The 25254-nt window shown below is 50.0% G+C and overlaps 1 protein-coding gene across 1 annotated transcript in view; it reads right to left on the reverse strand.

Annotated features, from left to right (window-relative positions):
• Window positions 1-25254, reverse strand: part of LOC123760269 (girdin) — a 167659-nt gene that overhangs the window by 11548 nt on the left and 130857 nt on the right. The gene's annotated exons all lie outside the window — the stretch shown is intronic.

Genomic DNA, 25254 nt, shown 5'->3' on the forward strand with positions numbered 1-25254 from the left:
AGAAAACTATCACATGAGGACCACATAAAGAATATTGTGCAAGGAGCCTATGCGATGCTTTCTAACTTCAGAATTGCATTTAAATACATGGATGGCGATATACTAAAGAAATTGTTCATGACTTTTGTTAGGCCAAAGCTAGAATATGCAGCTGTTGTGTGGTGCCCATATCTTAAGAAGCACATCAACAAACTGGAAAAGGTGCAAAGACATGCTACGAAGTGGCTCCCAGAACTGAAGGGCAAGAGCTACGAGGAGAGGTTGGAAGCATTAAACATGCCAAAACTAGAAGACAGAAGAAAAAGAGGTGATATGATCACTACATACAAAATAGCAACAGGAATTGATAAAATCGACAGGGAAGATTTCCTGAGACCTGGAACTTCAAGAACAAGAGGTCATAGATTTAAACTAGCTAAACACAGATGCCGAAGAAATATAAGAAAATTCACCTTCGCAAACAGAGTGGTAGACGGTTGGAACAAGTTAGGTGAGAAGGTGGTGGAGGCCAAGACCGTCAGTAGTTTCAAAGCTTTATATGACAAAGAGTGCTGGGAAGACGGGACACCACGAGCGTAGCTCTCATCCTGTAACTACACTTAGGTAATTACACTTAGGTAATTACCTGTTGATAGACGGTTGAGAGGCGGGCATAAAGAGCCAGAGCTCCAAGCACAACTAGGTGAGGACATATACTGTAAAAGTACAAGTCGCCGACTAGTGGGCAGAGAGCACCACGCCGGCCAGGCAAAGAAGGCACAAAACTGCATCAAAAGGCCCACCTCGACAGCAAAACCGCAAAGTCCCAGCACAACCACAACATGTGCCAAGACCCAAAAAGATCAGTCTGCAAGCCAGGAAGACCCCGGAACCCCAGAAGGCAGAACCGGGTCACACGAGGAAACAAAGTCCCCTGAACCCACAAAAGGGGGCCCAAGAGGAAGAAACCTCCAAAACGAAACCAAGGAACCCAAAGGAACCCAGAATCGAACCAGGGGGAGCCCAAACCACCACATTTGCCGGCGGAGAACACCACTGAAAGGCAAAGCACAGCCCCCAGCAGAATCCCCTGGGAAAACGGTCCCAACAGACCGAAAACCGAGGGACAAGGTGTGGGAGCAAGCATACCAGCCAGGGGCACTGAGCCTAAACCCAAAGGCTCAGACCCAAAACAGAAAAATAGGAAAAACCCGTTGTAAAATCAACACCCAAACGTTCCCAGAGGAACAGGCAACGGCAAGAAAACACCAGAAAAACAAAGAAACGACAACAGGAGAACAAAAACCCTGAAAAAAATTTGAAAACTCACCCGAGACGCTCGCTCACACACCCAGACGCATGTAAACAAACCGCAACGCCGCCCTGGTGGCCACTCCGTGAAACCGGCAGACGAAAATGGCCGCCAGCAGGGGCTGTGACTGACGCTAAATACACAAAAACACGCCAGCAAATGTGGGAAGCTAGCAGACTGGATGGGCGAAAAACGTCGCCCAACACCAGAAAAACCCCGGCAGGGGCAAAACCGCCCCAGAACTGCTAGCAGGCATCCCCCACAGCCCCGGGAACCAACAACAGAGGCCCCGGGGCAGAGCCGTCCTCCAAGCCCTCCGCCCTTAAAGAAAAGCAAGAGTCCATGGGAAAGGCAACAAGAAAGGGCCGCTGGTAAGACCCAGAAGCCTTGGCAGGAGGCACAGGCTCAAACCTCCGTCCCCTAACCCGAACAGGGCAGCCCCTGAAAACCGCCCGAGTCTCTGCCGCAACTAAACCCCGCCCCGACCCCGAAACCCGCAGACGGTCCGGAGCCGGGAACATGGAGGGAAAGGGGCGAACAGCACCTAACCAAACGGGGCGGCCACGGGGCATTCGAGTGGGAAACCAACCTAGCATGTTGCAGCAACCTAACCAAGCTTGCAACACAGATGCCGCCTGTACTCTGAACAGTAATAACATCAGGAGAGTACTGGAGAACAAGCAGAGAATCACTCGCAAGACTCCGGGTCAAGGTGTCAGTGACCCAACAGGCAGCATGACGGAGGTAAAAATGGCGACTGTCACCCGGAGACAAGGGAACAGCAACCAACGATCCCGTACAAGATGGGTTGGAACCCGGAAGACACATTCAATGGTTCCCCGAGCCCAGACAGGGGTTTCCAGGGCCCGTAGGGTAACAACTATGGGAAGCCCGGGCAAGGTGTTGCTAACCGGTTAAGAAACCCAAACATAACAAGAGGGTAGATTATAGCACTGAAAACCCCTGAGACGTGTACAATCATGGGGGCCTAGCAGAGGGCCGCCAAACACTACCAGTGGAACTATAACCACCTTAGGCAGACCCCCACCAGGCATGAAAAATTAAAAACAAAAGAAAAACCCCGCAAAAGTACACCGTCTCCAGAGGCAACAGAAACCGGCCGCTGCTTAGGTGGCAGGCTGTGCAACACCTTGACGCCCTAACCAGCACAATACCAATCCCTACCCAGGGCCAAACAAGGGTCCCAAGCCCCAGCTGGCCCCAAGGGCAAGGCAAATGCTGAGCAGGAAGAACCTCTACGGGAATGGTTCCCGAACGCCCCAGGGAAGATAACCCTGTTACGCAAGGGCAGTACTCACAGGGCGCTTAGGGAAGTCAGCCACTAAGCACATGCAGCCCCGGCACTGATGAAGTACTCCTGGCCACCGCGCAACACAACACACGGCAGTGAACGCCACACAAGGCAAACACCGCCTAGGAAACTGAGGCCAGAGAAGCGTCAATCCTGGTTGACATTAGCGAACGAACTGGAGCTTGGCAGCCGGCGCGGTAGGTCCAGGGCTCCCCCCTCCCGGGGCAGGGAGGGCTGCGCGGACGATCGGCGCGGCAGTAAAGTGTGATGTTTGCTTGTTTGCTTGTTTCCTTGTGATTGTAGGGAGTTTCTACCTCTATGTTCGGTTTTTGTTTTAGTTTTTACCATGTGGGGTTTGTTTTGTTATGCCTACCTTTCTGGGTGCCTAACCCATGTCGATGGCAGATAAGGAAAACCCCAACCACAAGGGGTTTTCAGGGCCATTGCTCCCTGAAACCTCTCTGAAGGGGCCAGGTTCTGGCGCTGGTCCCTGGTAGGTCTGAACTCCTTAGCTAATGTCCCGGTCTAATATAACATACATTAGCCCGATAAGCTCCAGGGAGCAGGGCTCCCCACAGAAAAGCCACATATATGGCCACATTTGTAACTATGACTACTGTATCTAAACTCAACCAACCAAAGAAAACAACAACAATGCAACAGCAACATAATCTGTTGGTGAGAACTGTAACTTTTCACAGTTAGGTGAAAAGGTGGTGGAGGCAAAAAACGTCACTATTTTCAAAGCGTTATATGACCAAAGAGTAATGGGAGGACGGGACACCACGAGCGTAGCTCTTGTCCTGTAACTACACTTAGGTAATTACACTTGGGTAATTATATGTAATCATCTGGTGCCATCAGAACATCCATCAAAGAAAAATAAACTGAATTTATGTAGGTCAGAGTAAGAGTTTGGCTAGTTAACTTCTACAATAATATGTGCAAGTGAAAGCTATGCTCTGGATGAACAAGAGAGTAAATGATTCAGGCAGATAACAACATTAAATAAGTGCTTGTTCTTATTTTGATGTAAAGATGAGGATCACTAGTGTGGTTTGAGCATAAAACAGCTGGGCACTAGAGATAGATAAAGTAAAAACAACCCAGCGTTGAATATAATGAAACGCCATTTTCTGGGTGAGACACGGAGGCTCCCTGGAGCTTATCCAGGCTGATATGCTAATGTCAGACTTTGGCTTCAGTCATGTATATGGAGTTCTATGGGCCTACCGGGGACCACAAGCCAGAACCTGGCCCCCTCAGAGAAGCAAGGGGAGCAATGGCCTATAAAAACCCCCGTGTGGTTGGAAGCATTCTATGTCTCCCATCGACTGGGTCAGGCACCCAGAAAGGTAAGCGTCTCAAAACAAACCACTATTCTGGTGAAAATTGCTACCACAAGCCGAACAGGTGGATAGAACTCCCCTAAATGAAAGAAGCAAACGATCATGACGTCACACGTCGCTGCCCCGCTGTCTGCGCAGCTACCCCACTCCCTGGAAGGGGGAAGGAGGAGCCCCAGACCTACCTCGCCGGCTATCCACCATCAGTTCTGAGGCTGGATGTCAAAAATGCGTAAAACCGCCGACCGGAGGGAGGGAGGGATGCTGGGGAGCCTCCGGGTCTCACCCAGAAAATGGTGGTTAATTACATTCAACGCTGGTTTTTCTGGGGGGAGTCCCGTCGGCTCCCCGGAGCTAACTACCCACAGAGGAAAAAAGAGGGATGTACCCGGGAGGTGGTCGCCACACACTCCCAACTCAAAATCAAGACAACTGGCTGCAACCGCCAACCCAAGGCGACACAGGCCCGAATGGGCCCGGGAACGACACGAGACATCGAGTCACCAGGCCCCTGTACAACCCCCAAAAGCCCCGTGCTCAAAAGTCAGCTAGGACATGCCACCAAGACGGCAGTAAGAGCAGCGAATCCACAAACGCCACGGGCATAGGGAAGGAACACAGGCTGGCTAGCCGCAATAACATGGCGGACGACACAGGAGACCTACACCTGCCAACAGGGAAGAATGGAACCGGATCAACCCAAAGCGCATCCCGGACACAGAAGCCGTGGCACGCAAATAACAGTGGAGGGCCGCAACCGAACACAAAACACGATGCACCCTCGGCCCGACCAACCAAGCACCAACAAACCAAGGAACCCTCTGGAAAGCAGCAGCCACATCCCGTGCCAGAAAAAGAGGGAGACGGCTGCAACCGAACTAACCAAGCGCCACGACCGAAGGAGCAGAAACCCCTGCACCGGAGAAGAGCAAGAAGCTCAGCGACTCAACCCCAAGAGGCAAATGCCAACAGGAAAAGAGCCTTCGAGAAACAAACCCAAACCGAAGGAGTCACAACCAATCAAGGAGAAGAAAGAGCACACTGTCCAGAGACTAGGACAGCTCAAGGGGCGCATGAGTAGGCCGGAGGTGAAACAACGCACGAAACAGCTTACGAATGGCGCAGATGTAACACCAAGACTGAAAGCAAGCTGAAGCGGCTCTGCCAGCACCGCACGAAATGAGGCGACAGTGTGTGGCAAGATGACGGCCCCGAAACCCCCACCAGAAAAGCCAAGCCGACGCCAACAACGCAGCCACCTAAGAAGGGACAGAAGGAAAAGGAAGGATCGCCAAAATACCCCATATTGCCGCCAAGAAGAAGCACGCAGGTGGGACACCAACAACAAGGCCACTTGACCACCAACCGAAAGTGAGAGACGCGAGGCAGAACCTAACCGGTCCCGTCAAGGTACATCCGAGCCTAGGAAGAGGCGGAGTCGCGGGAAGATCTCGGGTGCGACCACCGAGGAAGCAGAGCCGGAAACCCAAGCCGGCAAGGAAGGAGATGGAACGTCTGCCGAACAGAAAAAACACCCCAACATGAGCAAGCCCGCCAGGAGATCGGAAACTATAGGCCCGACGCGAGGCTCCAGAGAAGGAACACTGCGAGACCCTGAAAATGCCAACAGGGAAGGCAAGCCAGGAAAACAGGAACCCAAACCTGGCAACAGGATGGCCAAAAGGCACAAACAAAATACACAACTTGTAGGTAAAAAGGAAGCAAAGGAACGAAGAAGGTAGGCAGCAAACGGGAACGAAGGGACAGGACCAACACCAAAAGCCACTGAACATGTCCCAACACGTCATTGGGAGACTGAAGATCCAAAGGGGACATGACCACTGCAAGCAAAATCCTCAGAGGAAGCAACAGGGTAGAGAAGTAAAAGGCAAGGAACACATGGGTCACACGTAACAATGGAAACATGTGGAACTAAATGCCCAAATGAGCCGAAGAAAAGATAGAAGAACCCAAACAAGATAGGCCCCAGGAAAAAGCACGGAAGGGCCGAACAAAACACCACAACCATATCCCAACACGCAACCGCAGTATGAAAACCGCAGCAAAAACATCACCACAGAACACCCCCAACACAGGATTATGGACCACACATCAGGTACCTCCACCTTTGCACCTTGGAACATGGTGGAGGTGGGGCCCGGAAATTCAAGCATGGGTGGACATGTTTAGGAGAGGGACTGGAAGGGCATGGTCAGGAGCCGCCTCGTAAGGCCAAGAGGCCTCCTGCAGTCACCTGTGTTCTGACGTTCGAATCGGCTAGTTAGAAACAAGAGCTGCCACGTACTGGCCAATAGGCCTGCTGCTGGCACCTCTGTTTGTAGGTCCTATGTTCTCAAGTAAGTATGTATTCCCATTCATACCCTCAAAAAAGGAACCAGCGCCAGGACAAAGGAGACGCCAGACCGCATAAACTCACCTGCTGAACACAGGCACAGAAGGGTCAAGACAATTCTACTAGATTGGTGCCTCTGGAGGCGGCTAGGGTATCGTGCACATGTAACTGAGAAAATCGAGAGCACCACCTGCAGAAGCACACCAGAGCCGCTCATGCAGGAGAAGAGGAGGGCAGAGGCGAAGGAGGTGCCCATACCCTAAACGCAGGAAAACCCGGCGTCCTCCCCATAGCGGCAGTCCAGAACACCCCCAGGAGCAACAGGGCACGGACTGGAGAATGAGAAGAGTGAAAGGCAAATCACTCGAGAGAAAATGGACAGAGAACACCAGCACTTGTGCACACCGTCCGAACCAAAACAAACTCCCACGGTGCATGTACAGGACACAAGAAAAGTAGCCCAACAGTTTGTATCCCGAGTGATTTGCTTAAGAGAAGAAACAGCCCAACACACAGGAAAAGAAGCCAAAAAAGGAGTAAGCAACGACACACATAGCTGGCTCATTTAATGAAAACAATGAACGGAATTGGAACCCAACTGGGCTACAAAGAGCCCAATCGGGCCACAAGCAGCCCAACCTGGCATCCCGGACCAGGGGTATGGAAGGAAAACGAGCAGTGCCGAGACACAGCACAGAGAGATGATACATGAACAAAAGAACGAGACAGGGCCGAAAACCAAGAAGAAGCACAGAAGAGGACCAACAAGCCCCAGAAAGGACCGGAGGGAAGCCGCACCAAATGACGACAGACGTTCCAACAATACGGGAAGGAGCAAAAACCATCCTGAACCTTCGAAAACACACAGAAGCAAGCATAAATGACGAAGGCACAGAAAGACCCAGTCGCACCCGAAACCAAAAGTCATGCTGAACCCCAAGAAGAGGGGAACATGACGGAGATGTCCCATCCCAAGAAAAACAGGCTGAAAAACGGAGAAGAGCACCCACCGACAGGACGGAACCAACGGGCATAAGGGACAAGGAACCGAGTCCAGGGAGGGGCCAACGCCCAATAACTCGTGTGGAGAGTGGGGAAGGAAAAACCCCACACTGCGTAACCGCAAGCCACGCCCAGAGAATAAAAAAAACCCCGGTGGGGTCCATCGGGGCCTGAGGCCCCCCAAGTCAGCCCCACCCCAGCCCCGGGAACCCACACAGCAGGCCCCGGGGCCGAGCCGTTTCTCCAAAGCCCCAGCCTCACAAGAAAAAACCGGGGCAGCCATGAAGAGCACAAAGGAAGGGATCCCACTGGCCGACTCATACAACATGGCTGGAGGAACAGGCTCGAATGCCCCCCTCGCTACCCTGGAAGGGGAATTCCCCGAGACCGAGTCTCAAAACCATGGAAGCCCTGCCCCGACCCTGACCCACAGACGGTAAGGACCCTGATGCAGGGAGGAAGGTGGGGGGGACCCGACAAGACCAGCAACCAAAATGGGGCAGCCTCGGGGCTTCCGGGGAGCAAACAACCTAGCGCATTGCCACTGAAACTCAACGTGCAATGCCCTGCTGCCTGCACCCACATAATCAGCATAAGACTGAGTAACCGAGTCACAAACAAGCAACAAAACTCGCAGGACTCTGGGCCGATGGTGTCACCGACCCCACAGGCAGCAGACGGAGGCAAAACAGTGGGAGTCACCCTGAGACAAGGGAACAGAGCAACCCTCGAACTCGCACAAAGCGAGGGGGAACTCCGGGGCCACATCCATCGGGCCCACGCTCCCCCTAGGGGTTTCCCAGGGTCCTGAGCGTTTACTATATGAGGACTCGCACACAGGTAATCCCAGGCAGGGTACTACTAACCGGTACCCAAGTCTACCAAACAACCTTCTAAGAACTGAACCCCCAGGATGTGTACATTCACGGGGACCTAGCTGGGGGAACCACCGGAAGAAGAAAAAGAACTCAGTACAAAGGGAGAAAGAACCAAAGGCAGACCCCCCCCCCCCCACCAGGTAGACAAACAAAAAGAAAAAGAAAACCCCGCAAGAGGACAGCGTACCCAGGCGGAACAGAGCCGGCCACTATGATTGGTGAAAACAAGCTGCGCAGTACCCTGCACCCCTACCACTGCAAACTGCCCCTTACCCTAAGGGTAACAAGGGAAACAGAACCCCCTTCCACACAAAAGGTGGCCGAAAACCAAACAGTAAACAGCCTAGCAGAAGCAGGACCCAAGGACCTTGTGGAAGGTAACCCCAAGCCCCAAGGGCAGTACTTACAGGGCACCTAGGGAAGGTAACCCTAGGCGCATGCAACCCGAGTACTTGAGACTCACTCCTGGCTCGCATGCAGTCCGAGTACTGGAGACTCCCTCCCGGCTCACGCACCACCTAGAAGACAGACACCACACTCTAGGTACAGTGCTGAAACAACCACTGGAGCCAGAGCACACAACCGGTGCATCAACTGGTGTTCTTTAGCATCAGCTGAAGAACTGATGGTGGATAGCCGGCACGGTAGGTCTGGGGCTCCCCCTTCCCCCCTCCAGGGGAGGGGGGAGCTGCGCAGACAGCGGCGCGGCAACGTGTGACGTCATGATCGTTTGCTCGTTTCTTTCAGGGGAGTTCTATCCACCTGTTTGGCTTGTGGTAGCAATTTTCACCAGAATAGGTGTTTGTTTTGGGACGCTTACCTTTCTGGGTGCCTGACCCGGTCGATGGCAGACATAGAATGATTCCAACCACATGGGGGTTTCTATAGGCCATTGCTTCCCTTGCTTCTCTGAGGGGGCCAGGTTCTGGCTTGTGGTCCCCGGTAGGGCCATAGAACTCCATACACATGACTGAAGCCAAAGTCTGACATTAGCATATCAGCCTGGATAAGCTACGGGAAGCCGACGGGGCTTCCCCCAGAAAAAGAGTGGTGTTTGAATACAGTTCAGGAGTTGTGCCACCGTTGCACAACTGAACTGGCAATGGGGACACTGATTCCTGAAATTGTCAGCATGAAGTCCCAGTTTCCAGCCAGTACCCAGACACTGGGACACTATACCAGTAAAGTACAGTGGAACCTCGAATAACGAATTTAATCCGTTCCGGCGCCGTGATCGTCATGTGAAACGGACGTCATACAAAACGCATGTCCCCATTGACAATAATGGAAATCAAATTAATCCGTTCTACCCCACCAAAAACATCAATATGATATTCGATGTTTTAAATAATGAAGCAGCCTACCTTACATACTCTGAACAAACCTTTCAGACATTTTTCTTTCTTCAAATTTATTCAATAGAGTGGCACCTCTATTAACGAGTTTAATCCGTTCTGGCACCAAGCTCGCTATGTGGAAAACTTGTCTATAGAAACAAATTTCCCCATTTAAAATAAAGGAAATAAATTTAATCCATTCCACTCCCAAAAACATCCATACTTGTATGACATTTTATAATGTAAATATAATACTGCACATGTAATTATAAATGTTTTGTTGTATTGTTTTCATATTTACTTTACCTTATGAAGTCGTTGCTGGCTTGAGGGAGACGATGGGGAGGTGGGAAGGAGGAGAGGGGTTATGGTGTGGAAGGAGAATCCACCTCTGAGTCAGGCGGTCTCTCTCTTCTTGGGAATTTCACCCCACTGGGACTGGGTTGTGGTTCACTATCACTGGCTCCTCTTTTCTCTATTTTTGCAAAGAACGTATCTATTGACAATTGCTTTTGTCTTTCTTTTAGGATGTTCCTAAAACGAGACAGCAAATTGTCATTAAACATGTTCACACACCGGGTTGTTACTGCTTTATCAGGGGGATGCTTTTCCAAGAATGTAATTACCTAAGTGTAATTACCTAAGTGTAGTTACAGGATGAGAGCTACGCTCGTGGTGTCCCGTCTTCCCAGCACTCTTTGTCATATAACGCTTTGAAACTACTGACGGTCTTGGCCTCCACCACCTTCTCACTTAACTTGTTCCAACCGTCTACCACTCTATTTGCGAAGGTGAATTTTCTTATATTTCTTCGGCATATGTGTTTAGCTAGTTTAAATCTATGACCTCTTGTTCTTGAAGTGCCAGGTCTCAGGAAATCTTCCCTGTCGATTTTATCAATTCCTGTTACTATTTTGTATGTAGTGATCATATCACCTCTTTTTCTTCTGTCTTCTAGTTTTGGCATGTTTAATGCTTCTAACCTCTCCTCGTAGCTCTTACCCTTCAGTTCTGGGAGCCACTTAGTAGCATGTCTTTGCACCTTTTCCAGTTTGTTGATGTGCTTCTTAAGATATGGGCACCACACAACAGCTGCATATTCTAGCTTTGGCCTAACAAAAGTCATGAACAATTTTTTTAGTATATCGCCATCCATGTATTTAAATGCAATTCTGAAGTTAGAAAGCATAGCATAGGCTCCTTGCACAATATTCTTTATGTGGTCCTCAGGTGATAGTTTTCTATCTAGAACCACCCCTAGATCTCTTTCTTTATCAGAATTCTTTAAAGATTTCTCACATAATATATAGGTTGTGTGGGGTCTATGTTCTCCTATTCCACATTCCATAACATGACATTTATTAACATTAAATTCCATTTGCCAAGTGGTGCTCCATCTACTTATTTTGTCCAGGTCTTCTTGAAGGGCATGACAATCATCTAAATTTCTTATCCTTCCTATTATCTTAGCATCATCAGCAAACATGTTCATATAATTCTGTATACCAACTGGTAGATCATTTATGTACACAATAAACATCACTGGTGCAAGAACTGAACCCTGTGGTACTCCACTTGTGACATTTCTCCATTCCGATACATTGCCTCTGATTACTGCCCTCATTTTTCTATCAGTCAGAAAATTTTTCATCCATGATAGAAGCTTACCTGTCACCCCTCCAATATTTTCCAGTTTCCAGAACAACCTCTTATGTGGAACTCTGTCAAAAGCCTTTTTTAGGTCCAGATAGATGCAGTCAACCCAACCATCTCTTTCCTGTAATATCTCTGTGGCTCGATCATAGAAACTGAGTAAATTCCATGAGTAAATGTAGTCACCTTTTCAAACAATCCCAACACTTCCCTGATCTCACTGGAAGAGGCACCATCCTCCCTTACCTTTTCTCCCCCCTTACTAATGGTGCAAATTGTTGATGAGGACCTGCCATACTCCCTTGTGAGATCAGTCACACAGAAACCACGCTCATGCTTTGCTATAATTTCCTTCTTCGAATCCAGAGTAATTGTCTCTTTTTTCCTCTTGACAACACTATCTTTAGCAAGCAGCTTCTTTGGCGACATCGCACGTTACAAATTGTAGTCACAAAACCACAAAAACCCAAAGAAAAGCACAAATAAATGCAGAGGGATGCTTGTCGTGTGCGATACAACAACAACACTGACGTCGGAGGCGTCCGAGAATTTGTGAGAACCCGCGAGACGCTAGGAAGCACCATGTGGTTTTGCTCATTAACCCTTAAATTGCGCATCGCATCATATGATGCTTTGGAGTACTACACAAGATTTAAACGGCCCGCGGATACACGGGGGTTCACCACACCTTTATCAGGGCTCTTGTAAACAGACGCCATTTTTTTTTTAAATTGTGGGCCAAATTCCCGGGTGTTAGGGGCCTCAGTATTGAGTGAGCTACCAAGCCTGCCACACGCAGCATGAGCTCACAGCACTGCTGTTCAGCTTGTGACCACAGCATTGCCTAAAAATGCCATAATATACTTGTTCATGCTATTATGTAGCGATGATATTATTACAGAAGACCCCTGACTGTGATAAAACTGACCAGGGTTCTGATAATATCAGGATTGGGGTGATATTTAGCGCTGTGCTCCATGGAGGGAGGAGTAATACTGTGGGAGGAAGGGTGGTGGCGTTGTCTTCTGACTGTGTGTGGCCACCTTTTATTGCCTGCACTCACCATACCAACTTAGTGGTTCGCTATGGTGAACACAAATGTAGATACTTATATATAGCGTGTGTATAGAGGGTATAAACAGCAATAGGAGTAGGTTGGGAGCCGCCATTTTGGTGAGGAAGGTGGCGTCGTCTGCACGACTTATCATGTTGTTTACTGGTGACCACTATGGTCTTTGGGCACCAAACCAGTTTACTTGTACAAGTATGGTGAATAAAACAGGTAGATACTTATATATAATGTGTGTATATAGCGTAATAACACCACAAACAGTATTGTTGGAGGAGAAATATTAGTGCATCTGGTCTTGAGGGCGGCCGCCACCAGCTGACTGTGAGTAGCTACGTCTTTGTGCCTTTACTCACCATAGAAGCTTAGATGTACAGTTATAGTGAACAAAACATGTAAATACTTATATATAATGTCTGTATATAAAAGCAAAAACAGTATGGTGGGAGGAGAATGGTGGCAAGTCAGGTGAGGTGAGGGAGGGAGGGAGTGGCAGCCAGTGGCGGGCTGCCACTGGCTGCCATTGCCACTGCCACTCAGCATACCAACTTAGTGGTTCGTTATGGTGAACACGAATGTAGATACTTATATATAGCGTCTGTATATAGTGAATAAAAGCAAAAATAGTATTGTGGGAGGAGAATGTGGGTGAGTCAGGTGACTTGAGGGAGGGAGGAAGTAGCAGCCAGTGGCGGGCTGCCACTGCCACTGCCACTCAACATGCCAACTTAGTGGTTTGATATGGTGAACACGAATGTAGATACTTATATATAACGTCTGTATATAGTGAATAAAAGCAAAAAAATATGGTGGGAGGAAAATGTGGGCGAGTGAGGTGTTGAGGGAGTGAGTGGCTGGCTGGTGTGTGGCGGTCACTCCTCGTTACTTTTTGACTCATAATAGCAACTTAGTGGTTCATTATGGTGAACAAAACATGCAGATACTTATATATAACCTGTGTATATAGTGTAATAACCGACAAAGTATTTGTTCACTGTTTGATGAACATAATTGAATCAACAATATGCACACCATATTTTTGAGTACAGCGATGATTCACTCATTTTATTATATAAATATATCACACTATACACTATTGAATAATATTACAGCAAAAAAACTACGAAAAATCAATCAGACATTGAAATAATTAGATAATTATCTCTTTGTGGCAACTCCAGCCTGACAGCTGGCGAGCAACAGTCCGTCTGGGACGCACGCTGAGTCAGCACCTGTTTTTTGCCAGACTTCCCCACATATATAGCAGGCAATATATGCCACTTACGATTTTTTTATTATTTTTCCCATGATCAGTGAACACAAATTAACAGGTTTAGAAGAAAAAATATATATTTTTTTTTTTTGGTATGCGCCTGTGAGTGACACATGCTAAATAGCCAGGCGCCATACAAGGGTTAATAGAGGTGAAGCTTGTCAATAGAGACAAATTTGCTGCAAGTGGCTTGCTCGTTACTCGAGATGCTCGTAGATAGAGCCGCTCGTTAATCGAGGTGCCACTGTATTTTTCATTTGTCTTAGGGCAAAAGGTTTGTTCGGTGTTCGGCAGGTAGGCTGCTCCATGTTTCTTAATCCTTTAACTGCGCAACGCGCCTGCAGGCCCAGGTTTCGGGTGCGCAACACACCTTCGGGTGTTTTTATTTTTCACGTTCCATTCAAAACTCCCGCGGCTACATGGGGTTCACATCAGCTTCCTCAGGGCTCTTGTAAACAGACACCATCTTAAAAAAAAATCATGGTCCACATTGCCGGGTGTCAGAGCCTCAGTAGTGAGTGAGCAACCAAGGCTGGCGCTCGCAGCATGAGCGCCCAGCACTGCTGTTCAGCGTGTGACCACAGCATCGCCTAATATTGTTAAAATATATATATAATCTGTTTTATTTAGCCATAATAGTATTATAGAAGAGCCCGAGTGTGATAATGACTGGGTACAATGTTCAAATATCAGTGATTCAATGCTGTTCACGATGTTCACAGCGCTAGCCACAGCACCACAGCATTATTTCGTCCATCTAGGAATCTTCAAACGACTTTTTAGGTTCCTTTTCAAAATAAACGTGTGGTCAATTATTCATTTACAGGTATTAGTGACCAGGATTGTGGTTATAATGAGCGTTGTGCGTAGGAAGGAGGAATTTTGGTGAGGGAGGAAGGGAGAGAATTGAGGTAGCCTCACTGTGGCAGTAACTCTTGTTTTGCTCACCGTACTAGCTTTGTGGTTCACTATGGGGAACACACATGTACATGGGTATATACAGTGTGTGTGAATAGTGTAATAACAGCACCAGGAGTATGTTGTGAGAAGCTATTTTGGTGAGGGAGGTGACGTCATAATCGTGGCGTCGTCTGCTGTCTGCTGTGTGATTTGTCATGCAGTGTATGGTGGCCACTGTACTGTTTGGACACATTACCAACTTACTTGCATAGTTCTGGTAAATAAAACATGTAGATAGGTATATATAACATGTGTAAGTCGTGTAATAAATACAATAACAGTATGGTGGGAGGAGCAATGTTGGCGAGTAAGATGTTGGAGTGAGGGAGGGCTGGCTGGGTGTGGCTGTTCACACTCGCCGTGTTCTGAGCGTGTTGATGGTGAATGTATATAGCCGGTCGTCCGCGCAGCCCGCCCCTCCCCGGGAAGGGGAGGGGGGGGGGCACGGACCTCACCATGCCGGCTGCCTTCAGTTCGCAATCTAGTGTAAACTGGGATAGATGCTTCTCTGGCCTCAAATTCCTTGGCGGTGTTTGCCTCGTGTGGCGTTCTCTGCTGTTTTTGTGTGGTGTGCGGTGGCCAGGAGTACTTCACCAGTGCTGGGGCTGCATGCGCCTAGGGGTTTCCTTCCCTAGGCGCCCTGTGAGTACTGCCCTTGCGTGTCAGGGTTATCTTCTCTGGGGAGTTCGGGAACCGCTCCCGGAGAGGTTCTTGCTGCTCGGCATTTGCCTCGCCCTTGGGGCCAGCTGGGGCTTGGGGGCCCTTGTTTGGCATTGGGTAGGGAATGGTATTGTGCTGGTTAGGGCGTCAAGGTGTTGCGCGGCCTGCCACCTAAGCGGCGACTGGTTCCTGTTGCTCTGGGAACGATGTACTTTTGCAGGGTTTTTCTTTTGTTTTGTTTTTGTTTGCCTGGTGGAGGTTCTGCCTCGTGGGCCCATAGTTCCCCTGGTATTGTTTTGGTGGCCCTCTGCTAGGCCCCCGTGCTTGTACACGTCCCAGGGGTTTTCAGTATTATCATTTACCCTTGTTTTGTTTGGGTTTCTTAACCGGTTTGCAACACCTTGCCCGGGCTTCCCGTAGTTGCTAACCTACGGGCCCTGGAAACCCCTGTCGGGGCTCGGGGACCCATGGATGCATCTCCCGAGTTCCAGCCTGCCATGTGTGGGTTTGAAGGTTGCAGTGTGCCCTTGTCTCAGGGTGACAGTCACCTGTTTTGCCTCCGTCATGCTGCCTGTTGGGTCAATGACACCTTTGACCCGGAGTCTTGCGAGTCATGTTCTCTGCTTGTGCTCCAGTTTTACTCTGAGGATGTTCCTATTAGGGTACAGGCAGCATGAGTGTTGCATGTTAGGTTTAGGTTATTGCAACGCGCTAGGTTGGTTTCCCACCCGGATGCCCCGAGGCTGCCCCGTTTTGGCTTTAGGGACCCTGACCGGGGGGCGTTGGTCGCTATGGTTTTGGCTCCAGCCGCGCCCCCTGGTCCTTCCCCTGTGGTTCTTCCTGCACCTCCCCCCCTGTGTCCGGCTCCGAAACGTATGCGGGTTTCGGCCTTGGCACAGGGTTTAGTTGGTAGTGAGACTCGGGCTGCTTCGGGGGCTGCCCCATCCGGGTCGGGGACGGAGGCATTTGAGCCGGTTCCTCCTGCCGAGGCTTCTGGGTCCCACCAGCAGACCCCCTTCTTGTCTGCCTTTCCCTTGGACTCTACCTTTTCTTCAGGGGTAGAGGGTTTGGAGGACGGCTCTGCCCCCGGGTCCCGACGTAGGGGATCCTGGGGCTGGGGAGGAGTCGACCTGGGGGCCTTGGGCCCCCTGTGACCCCGCTTGGGTGCTTTTGCCTTTCCCGTGGGGTTTATTGTTGCAGGGGAGGGGTTTTCTTACCCCCCTTCCCGTTATGAGTATGATTTGGGTTCGGTTCCTCCCCGGGATCGGTTCCGGGCGCCTTTGGGTACCTCGGCTCCGTCTTTCCAGGGGTTTGCTCCTTTCCGTATCTCCACGAAGGTGGCTCGGGAAGCTCTTGCTGCAAACCTCTTGCGAGACCCGGGTTATGCCTCCCCAATGGATCCGTCCTCGTTTGAGTTCGGTTCTTCTTCCCGTTTTTGGGTGCGTTTGGAGGTTCCGGAGTCTTCCTGACTAGCAGACTGCCCTTTCTTTTCATTGGGGGCATGGCATGGGTTCTGTCGAACCCGCACGCTTGATTGGCGGGAAACTGCTACTTTTATGCAGGTTTACCTGGGGAGGCGAGTTTGAGCACCTTAATGCGTGCTTATTCGCTCCCATGCTTTCTCAGGATGTTAGCCTTTTCCAGCTTCACGTGCAGGTTCCTCAGCTTTCGGCTTCATTGGTTGCGGAGGAGTTGCGCTCCCGTGGGCATTTGGCTTCGGTCTTGCGTTTCTTTTCCCTTCTTGAGCTCTCTTCTGCTTGGCTTGAGGAGGATGTGGAAGCATTGAGTGAAGGGCCTTCGTCCGGGGCACTGTCTTCAGCAGCTAGGGCGTCGGCTGCACTGTTGAAGCTATTTGCGCCCATCCTGAAGGAAGCGGTGTCTCTGTTTTTTGCTTCTCGCCTCGCGTGCTGTCAGGCTGTGCTCGTCCTCTCTTTGGAATCCGCTTGGGCCCTGGCTCTTAGGTTTTCGTCTCCGTTTTGTCCAATGCTGTTTGCAGAGACTGCGGTGTCTCAGTTTCTGCACGCGGCTTCGTCTAGTTGTCGTCCTATGGCGGACTTGTTGATTCTCCGGAGCGGTCGTTCTCGGCAGTTTCAGAGGGGTCGTGCCAGGGTTCCGGGTTCCGCTGGTCGAGGTGGGCCATTGGTGCCAGTTTCTGAGCCGTTGTTCCCTTCGGGGCCAGCGTCGTCTAGTTGGCGCAGTGATCGCCCTGTTCGACTGTTGAGTTCTCGTAAGGGGCGTTAGCCCTTTCGCGGTTTGCCACGTTGACGGGGCGATGGGGGGAGGCTCGCTCTGTTTGCCCACGCTTGGTCCCACGATTTGTGGGCCTTTTCGATCGTGTCATCTGGCCTGCGGTGGCGTTGGGCGACTCGTCCTCCTTTGGGGGGTTCGGGGCTAACAGGGCAGGTTTCTTCTCCTGCGTCTTGGAGTGGGTGCACTTGGGCGTGGTCGAAACGACTACGTCCCTCAGGTGGGTTTCCCGTCTGTTTCCAGTGGCGAAACGGGACTGTGCGGATCTGAGGTTCATTCTGGACTTGTCCCGTCTGAACCCCTGGATTCCTTGCCCCTCCTTTCGGATGACTACTCTGTCTCAGGTCCGGCTTCTGTTGGAGCCGGGTGCCTGGATGGTGTCCCTAGACCTCAAGGACGCGTATTGGCATGTTCCTATTCATCCGGGGATCAGGGACTGGTTAGGTTCCGTGGGGGCGTCACGCTTACCGTTTTCGATGCCTACCTTTTGGCTTGAATCTGGCACCTTGCGTTTTCACGCGTCTGACCTGGGATGTGGTGACCCGTCTGCGTCTTCTAGGGATTCGGGTTTTGGCCTACCTCGACGACTGGCTGGTGTGGGCTCCCAGTCGGTCAGCTTGTCTGCTCGCCAGGGATATGGTTCTTTCCCAGCTCGCCAGGTTCGGGTTCCTAGTGAACTGGAGGAAGTCCCATCTGGTTCCGTCCCAGGTTTGGACCTGGCTGGGTCTTGTTTGGGATTCTCGGACCGCTTCCTTGTCTCTCTCTCCAGAGGCGTTGCGGCGGCTGCGGGACCGCCGTCAGCTGTTTCTGATGGGGTCCCGGGTCACTTGGCGGTTGCTCGAGCGGTTGTGCGGGAGTCTGAACTTCGCCGTGCTAGTCTACCCACCGGGTCGGGTTTGGCTTTGGCGTCTGTTTTGGTTCCTTCGGGGACGTCCTTTCCGCCTCTCTCGCGATCGTTGGGTTCGTCCTCCGGGGGTCTTATGTCGGTTGCTGCGTCACCGGCTTCCTCTTCAGGCTTTTCGGGGTTCGGTGCCTTGGCGCCTTCCCGAGCCCTCGCTCGATGTGTTCATGGACGCGTCGTCTCTCGGCTGGGGCTTTGTGACCAGTGCTCACCAGGCAGGCCAGGGACAGTGGGGTCCGTCCTTTCATCGGGCTCACAGCACGGTTTGGGAGTTCGCGGCTGTCTGGTTCGGGCTTCGGAGGATTCGGGTCGCTCGGGGATCGACCATTCGCCTCCATTCGGACTGTTCTCCAGTGGTTCATTGCCTGAAGCGCAGGGGTTCTCTTCGGTCCTTGGCTCTTTGGGGTTGGTCCCTTCGAGTGGTTCGTCTGCTGGATTCTCGGGGTTTGGCTCTCCGTGCGGTTCACATCTGGGGAGTGTCCAACGTTCTGGCGGACAGTCTGTTTCGCTTCCTTCCCCTGTCCACCGAGTGGACGGTCGACTACGACTCGTTTCGTTGGATCTGCCAGACGTACGGTCTCCCAGATGTGGACCTCTTCGTGTTGGCGTGGTTTTGGCGTCTCCCAATATATGTGACGCCCTTCCCCGACTGCGAAGCGTTCGCGGTGGATGCCTTTCGGCAGAACTGGTCGAGGTGGGGTTACCTGTACCTCTTTCCTCCGATCCAGCTGTTGCTTCGAGTTCTGGTTCGGTTGGAGACATTCCCAGGGAGAGTAGTCCTCGTGGCCCCTTGGTGGCCGGCCCAGCCTTGGTTTCCGGTGCTTTTGGCTCGTTGCCCGAACCCGGGACGTTTCCCGCGGCTCCGCCTCTTTCAGCTGGTCGGTCCGATCCGGTACGGGGCTGGTTCGACTTTCTCCTCTGCTCTTCGCGTCTGGTCTTTTTGACGCGGGTGTATCACCATTTCTTTGGGTATCAGGTGGCTTCTTTGATGGTGTCCCACCCGAGAGCTTCGTCTTGGCGACAGTATGTTGTTTCCTGGCGTTCTTTTCACCATTTTCTGGCTCTTCGTAGGTTGTCTTTTCTTTCGGATCGGGTTGTTTTGTCCTTTCTTTCTTGGCTTTTTCAGGACCGTCATTTGATGCCTAATACTGTCGCCTCGTATCGTGCGGCGCTGGCGGAGCCGCTCAAGCTAGCTTTCGGGGTGGACGACACATCCGCCCTGTTTCGTAAGCTTTCCCGTGGTAAGTTTCACCTCCGGCCTGCTCATGCGCCTCCTGAGCCATCCTGGTCCTTGGACAGGGTGCTCTCCTATCTTTCCTCTCCTCGGTTTGTGATGGCCCCTTCGGTTCCTTATTGTTTTCCAAGGCTTTGTTTTTGTTGGCATTGGCCTCTGGGGGCCGGGTAGGGGAGCTTCATGCTCTCCTCCGGTGCAGGGGTTTCTGTTCTTTTGGTCCTGGGGGTAGGTTTGTCCGTTTGCAGCCTTCTCCATCTTTTCTGGCGAAGAACGAGACGATTGCTTTCCGGAGGGGTCCGTGGGTCATTGATGCTTGGTTGGTTCGGCCGGGGGTGCATCATGTGTTGTGTCCAGTTGCAGCACTTCGCCGTTACCTGCGCGCTTCAGCTGGGGTGGCTGGGGACGCACTTTGGGTTGATCCGGTTTCCCTCGTTCCCTGTTCCAGGGCTCGGGTCTCCCAGGTTGTCCGCAGGGTTATTAAGTCTAGCCAGCCTGTAGTCTATCCTCGCGCCCATGACGTTAGGAAGTTTGCGGCTTTGGCTGCCGTGTTTGGTAATATGTCTTGGGCACATATTCGGGCGGGTGGATTTTGGAAGTCGAGCAGGGTCTTGGCCGCCCGTTACTTGGTGAACGTCCCTGCTCCTCGGCGTTCTTGTGTTGCTTTGGGTCGCAGGTTGCAGCCAGTTGTCTCGACTTCGCGTTGAGGAGTTTGTGGCCGCCGCCTCCCGGGTAAGTCCCCTTTTTCCTTCTCTTTGGGTATGTAGCTCCAGGGAGCTGTAGGAGCTCCCCACAGAAAACCAGCGTTGAATGTAATGAAACGCCATTTTCTGGGTGAGCCCTGGAGGCTCCCTGGCTACCCTCCCTCCCATCCGGTCGGCGGGATTTTTCGCGTTGGTTGAAGCCTAGTTTCTGAACTGAAGGCAGCCGGCGTGGTGAGGTCCGGGGCCCCCCATCCCCCTCCCGGGGAGGGAAGGGCTGCGCGGACGACTGGCGCGGCAGTAAATTGATTGTCTGATTGTTTTCCTTGGGATTGTAGGGAGTTTTCTACCTCTCTGTTCGGTTTTGTTGTAGTTTCTTACCATGTGGGATTTGTTTTGTTACGCCTACCTTTCTGGATGCCTAACCCCGGTCGATGGCAAATAAAAAAAAAACCCAACCATATGGGGTTTTCCAGGGCCATTGCTCCCTGAAACCTCTCTGAAGGGGCCAGGTTCTGGCGCTGGTTCCTGGTAGGTCTGAACTCCATAGCTAATGTCCCGGTCTAACATAACATACATTAGCCCGATAAGCTCCAGGGAGCCTCTGGGGCTCACCTAGAAAATGGCGTTTCATTACATTCAACGCTGGTTTTTTGACATTTGTTCTGTTTTTCAAAATTCTTCATTTTTCTTATTTTAATGTTTTTCTTTTTTTTTATAAGAAACATGGAGCAGCCTACCTGACAAACACCATACGAACTTTTTTGACATTTGTCCTTTCTTTAAAAAAGTTAATTTCATTTTTCTACAAAAAGTAAATGCTTTGCAACATTCCAGCATCAATAGCATCTTTAATCAAAGAAAAATAATTTATTTGCATCATCGGAGGCGTTCGAGTGTGCGAGAAGCAGTACCCGACCCCACCATGTGGTGTTCACGTTATTCAAACTATTCGTCTCGTTAGGCGACCGCTCGTTTGAATAACGTTAATACCACGTTAACGTTCGTTACCCAAAATGGTCGCCATTTGAGGCAGTCGTCACTCGAGGTTCTACTGTACTATCAAAAAATTCCATACACCTGGGCTCTATAAGACTCGAACTGTGGACCCCACGATTGTGAGGCCAAAACTCTATCGACTGAGCTATTGAGTAGTCTTAATAAGGAAGAATGTTTATTTCCACATAAGTGTGGATGACAATTCTATCAAAAAGCGTTATGTAAATAAACCCACCTTGGCTAGATGGCTGGGAAAAGCTACCTTGGCATGCTGAAGTGCAGCCTGCATGTAACTTAGTGAACTACGCCAGCCAAGATGCTCCAACTGGGGAAAAGACAGCAGCCAAAGACCCCAGAAGTAAACCTCTAAAGGAACATACCCTGAACATTCCAGGGAAGAAAACTCTGGCAGTGCAAGGGATTACCCAGGAAAGAAAACCATGAACACATGCAGCTCCAAGTCCATTAAACTCCTGGCCCATTTGCACAAATGTGCAAGGAACAGCCACCAAGGCAAAACAACACCCGAGAAAAACATGGGCCAGAGCGACGGTGGTAGACCCGGCACACACACATTTAGGTAATTACATCCGAGGAGAACTGACAGCGACCTGTGAACTGTGACCTGCCCCCTCCACCTCCTTCCCTCAAACAAGGGGGTGGAGCTAACGAGTGGGTGCTAGTTTTGTAACATTTTCGATTGTATGTTTATATAGCTTAGGGAGTTGTATATCCATTTTCAAGCCTGCAGGTCTCAGAGGCAGCCAACTGTCATTTGTTTTGACTCACTGACTTTCTGGGTGCCTTTCTTGATGGTGGCATAAATGAATAACTTATGTGTCAGCTCCCTGTGCCTCTGTCAGGGAAGCAGATTCTGGCATTGGGTCCCCAGTAGGCCAGAGAGCTCCACAACTGATGGCACTTAGAAGATGGCACTGATATCAGAAATGGTAGCTTCAGGGAGCCACAAGTGGCTCAAGCCAGAAAATTAGTGCGCGAACAATCCAAAGCCCAAACGATTGATGATTCTGTTTACCGATGAATTCATGAACAAATCCACAAGGGCCGTGACGAGGATTCGAACCTGCGTCCGAGAGCATCCCAGACGCTGCCTTAACCCTTAACCCTTAAAGTGCGCATCACTTCATATGAAGTGTAAATCGTTTTACCAGTCAACTGCGCTTCACTTCATATGAAGTGTATGGGTACCGCGCACGATTTGAATGGCCCGCGGTGTAGCTGGGGGTCCCATACGCTGCCCAGGGGCTCTAGTAAACAGCGGCCATTTTGAAAAAAAATCCAGCTCACGATTCGATGGCATGGGAGGCCTCAGTTTAGCGAGAGTCACCATGGCGAGCGCACGGTCAAACGCCTCACGGGCACGCACCACTCAGTCCCTCACCCCAGAGCAAATAGCCCACGAATTATTCTCTGAAGGTGAAGAAAGTGTGTTTGACGATTCAGACAACGATGAGGATTATACACAGTTGTCGGGAGATAGTAGCAGCAGCAGTGAAAGTGAGAATGACCGCCATGCCATGGCGAGGCCTATACGCTCTCCCATGCCTCCTCGCCCATTTTCTACCCCAATTTTACCACGACCTCACAGTTCCTGTGGATATTTTCTGTTTGAGGGTGACGAGTCAGAGGGAGGTGACTCCTTTTCTGGGTTTAGTGACTCAGATCAAAGTTTTATTGAGCCTGTGGCTGGTACCAGTGGTGTAACTGGGCGAGAAATTGTCGCGTCAGCAGCATCTCGCCCAGCCAAGCGCCACCGCATGGCACCACATGAGGGACCAAGACCCTCGTGTTCACGTGCACCCACCTCACGTGCACGTAGCCGCCGTGCTTCTCGCAGACGGTATTCAGCTCCTGGTCGCCGGTATGCATCGCTTCCTCGCCGTCTTTCCTCTGCATCTCGCAGGACGCCTGGTGTACTTGAGTGGAGTGATGGTGACGACTTTATTCCTAATATTCCTCACTTTGACGATAAAGATGTAGGGATTACAAACCTTTTCCCTAATCAAGGTGAGGACATGGCTGAGATGGAATATTTTACAGCATTCTATGATGAACCACTCATGGAATACATTGTACACCAAACGAACCTGCATGCTGCTTACCTGATTGAGAGGGAAATCACAGAATTTTCACGACTGCAGCGTTGGAAAAATACCACAGTGGCGGAAATGTATGTGTTTTTGGCACTCTGTTTGTTGATGAAGCACTGTCACAAACATGCAATAAATGACTATTGGAGCAAGGACAAGACAATACCAACACCTTTATTCGGGAAATATATGTCACGAGACAGGTTTCAGATACTCCTCAGGTGTCTACATTTTGGAAGTGTTCAGGACCGAACACCTGATGATAGACTGTGGCGAGTGAGGCACTACATGAACGATGTTATTGGAAAATTCAGAGATTTTTACATACCAGCACAGAAGCTGGTGGTTGATGAATCTCTCATACTTTTCAAGGGACGTGTTCCATTCAAACAGTACATTCCCTCAAAACGAAACCGATTTGGCCTGAAATTTTTTGTTCTTTGTGATTGTGAGACAGGATACGTGTTACACATGATTCTGTACTCGGCTAGTGATGTAGACATTCCCGGTAACGACGAACATGGATTCTCGGGGAGTGTAGTGAAGACCATCATGGCTCCGTGGATGAACAAGGGACACATTTTATACACAGATAATTACTATACAAGTCCCTTGCTAGCTCGGTTCTTGCTAGAAAATAGAACCGGATTGGTTGGTACAGTAAAGCCACAACGAAGGGAAATGCCTGTGTTTGACAACGACATTGCAGTTGGTGAGTGTCAGAGAAGGAAAAGTGATAACATTCTGTCAGTTCGGTGGAAAGACAAAAGAGAGGTGAACTTGTTGACAACAATTCATGATGGAACAATGGTGAACAGTGGGAAAGTGAGCCATAAAACAAACGCACCACTATATAAGCCAGACTGTGTTTTAGACTATAATATCAACATGCGGTTGATTGATAAATCAGACATGATGATTGGCACTGCAGAGTGTGTGCGGAAGACATGTAGGTGGACGAAAAAAGTGTTCTTCCATCTTGTGGACATGAGCATGCTGAACTGTTTCAACATGTACCTTGTGAGAACTGGACGTAAGCCCACTTTCCGTGACTTTGTATTTGATGCTGCAATACAGTTATTAGGAAAGTTTGCAAAAGATGTCCCAGGTATTCAGCGGCCCATCATAAACCCACTGTTGCAGCATGCTGGTACTCCACGCCTCGCTCACACTGAAGGCTTCCTAGCACACAAACTTAAGTATTTGCCACCTGGTGTGAAGCGTGCAATAGCCCAACGTGATTGCTTGGTGTGTAAAACAACGACACGTAGAGACAAGAAACGGAAGCTTGTGCAAACATGGTGTGAAACGTGTGGTATCCCATTATGTGCTGTCGACTGCTTCAATGATTACCACAGTCTAGAAATCTTCTAAGTGTGCTTCAAAGTGTGTATAGCGTGTGCGAGTGTGTAAATATGTAAACATATAAGCAGATAGCGTGTGCGTGTGTGTAAATATATACAAATATAAGCAGAACATACAATATAATTGACTGTAATGACATATTATATTGCCGTAATTGAAAACATTTGTGTGCGCCTGTGTATACTCAAATATGCAACAATTATTGATACAAAATATGTTCAAACAGTATTTGAAACACAATTAGTGAAAAAAAAATTAGATAAAATGCGCTTAGACATTGTAAATAAATAGCGCGAAAATATATTTGTGGCAACTCTGGCTGTTTGAGGACCGCGCGCAACACCTCCCGGGCGTGTACTGCATGAGCGAACATGCAGATTGTGACGTCATCACCGAGCTTCTCGGCTCTATTGCAACAAAAGTAAGTACAATAGAATTTTTTTTTTATTTTTCCCGTGATCAGTGAACAGAACTTAACAGATTAGCAAAAAAAAAAATTTTTTTTTTTTTTCAAAATGACATGCGCCTGTGCGGATGGCAGGATATTAGACCCCGAGCATGTTAA

Source organism: Procambarus clarkii, chromosome 39 (assembly GCF_040958095.1).
Source record: "Procambarus clarkii isolate CNS0578487 chromosome 39, FALCON_Pclarkii_2.0, whole genome shotgun sequence".
NCBI lineage: Eukaryota > Metazoa > Arthropoda > Malacostraca > Decapoda > Cambaridae > Procambarus > Procambarus clarkii.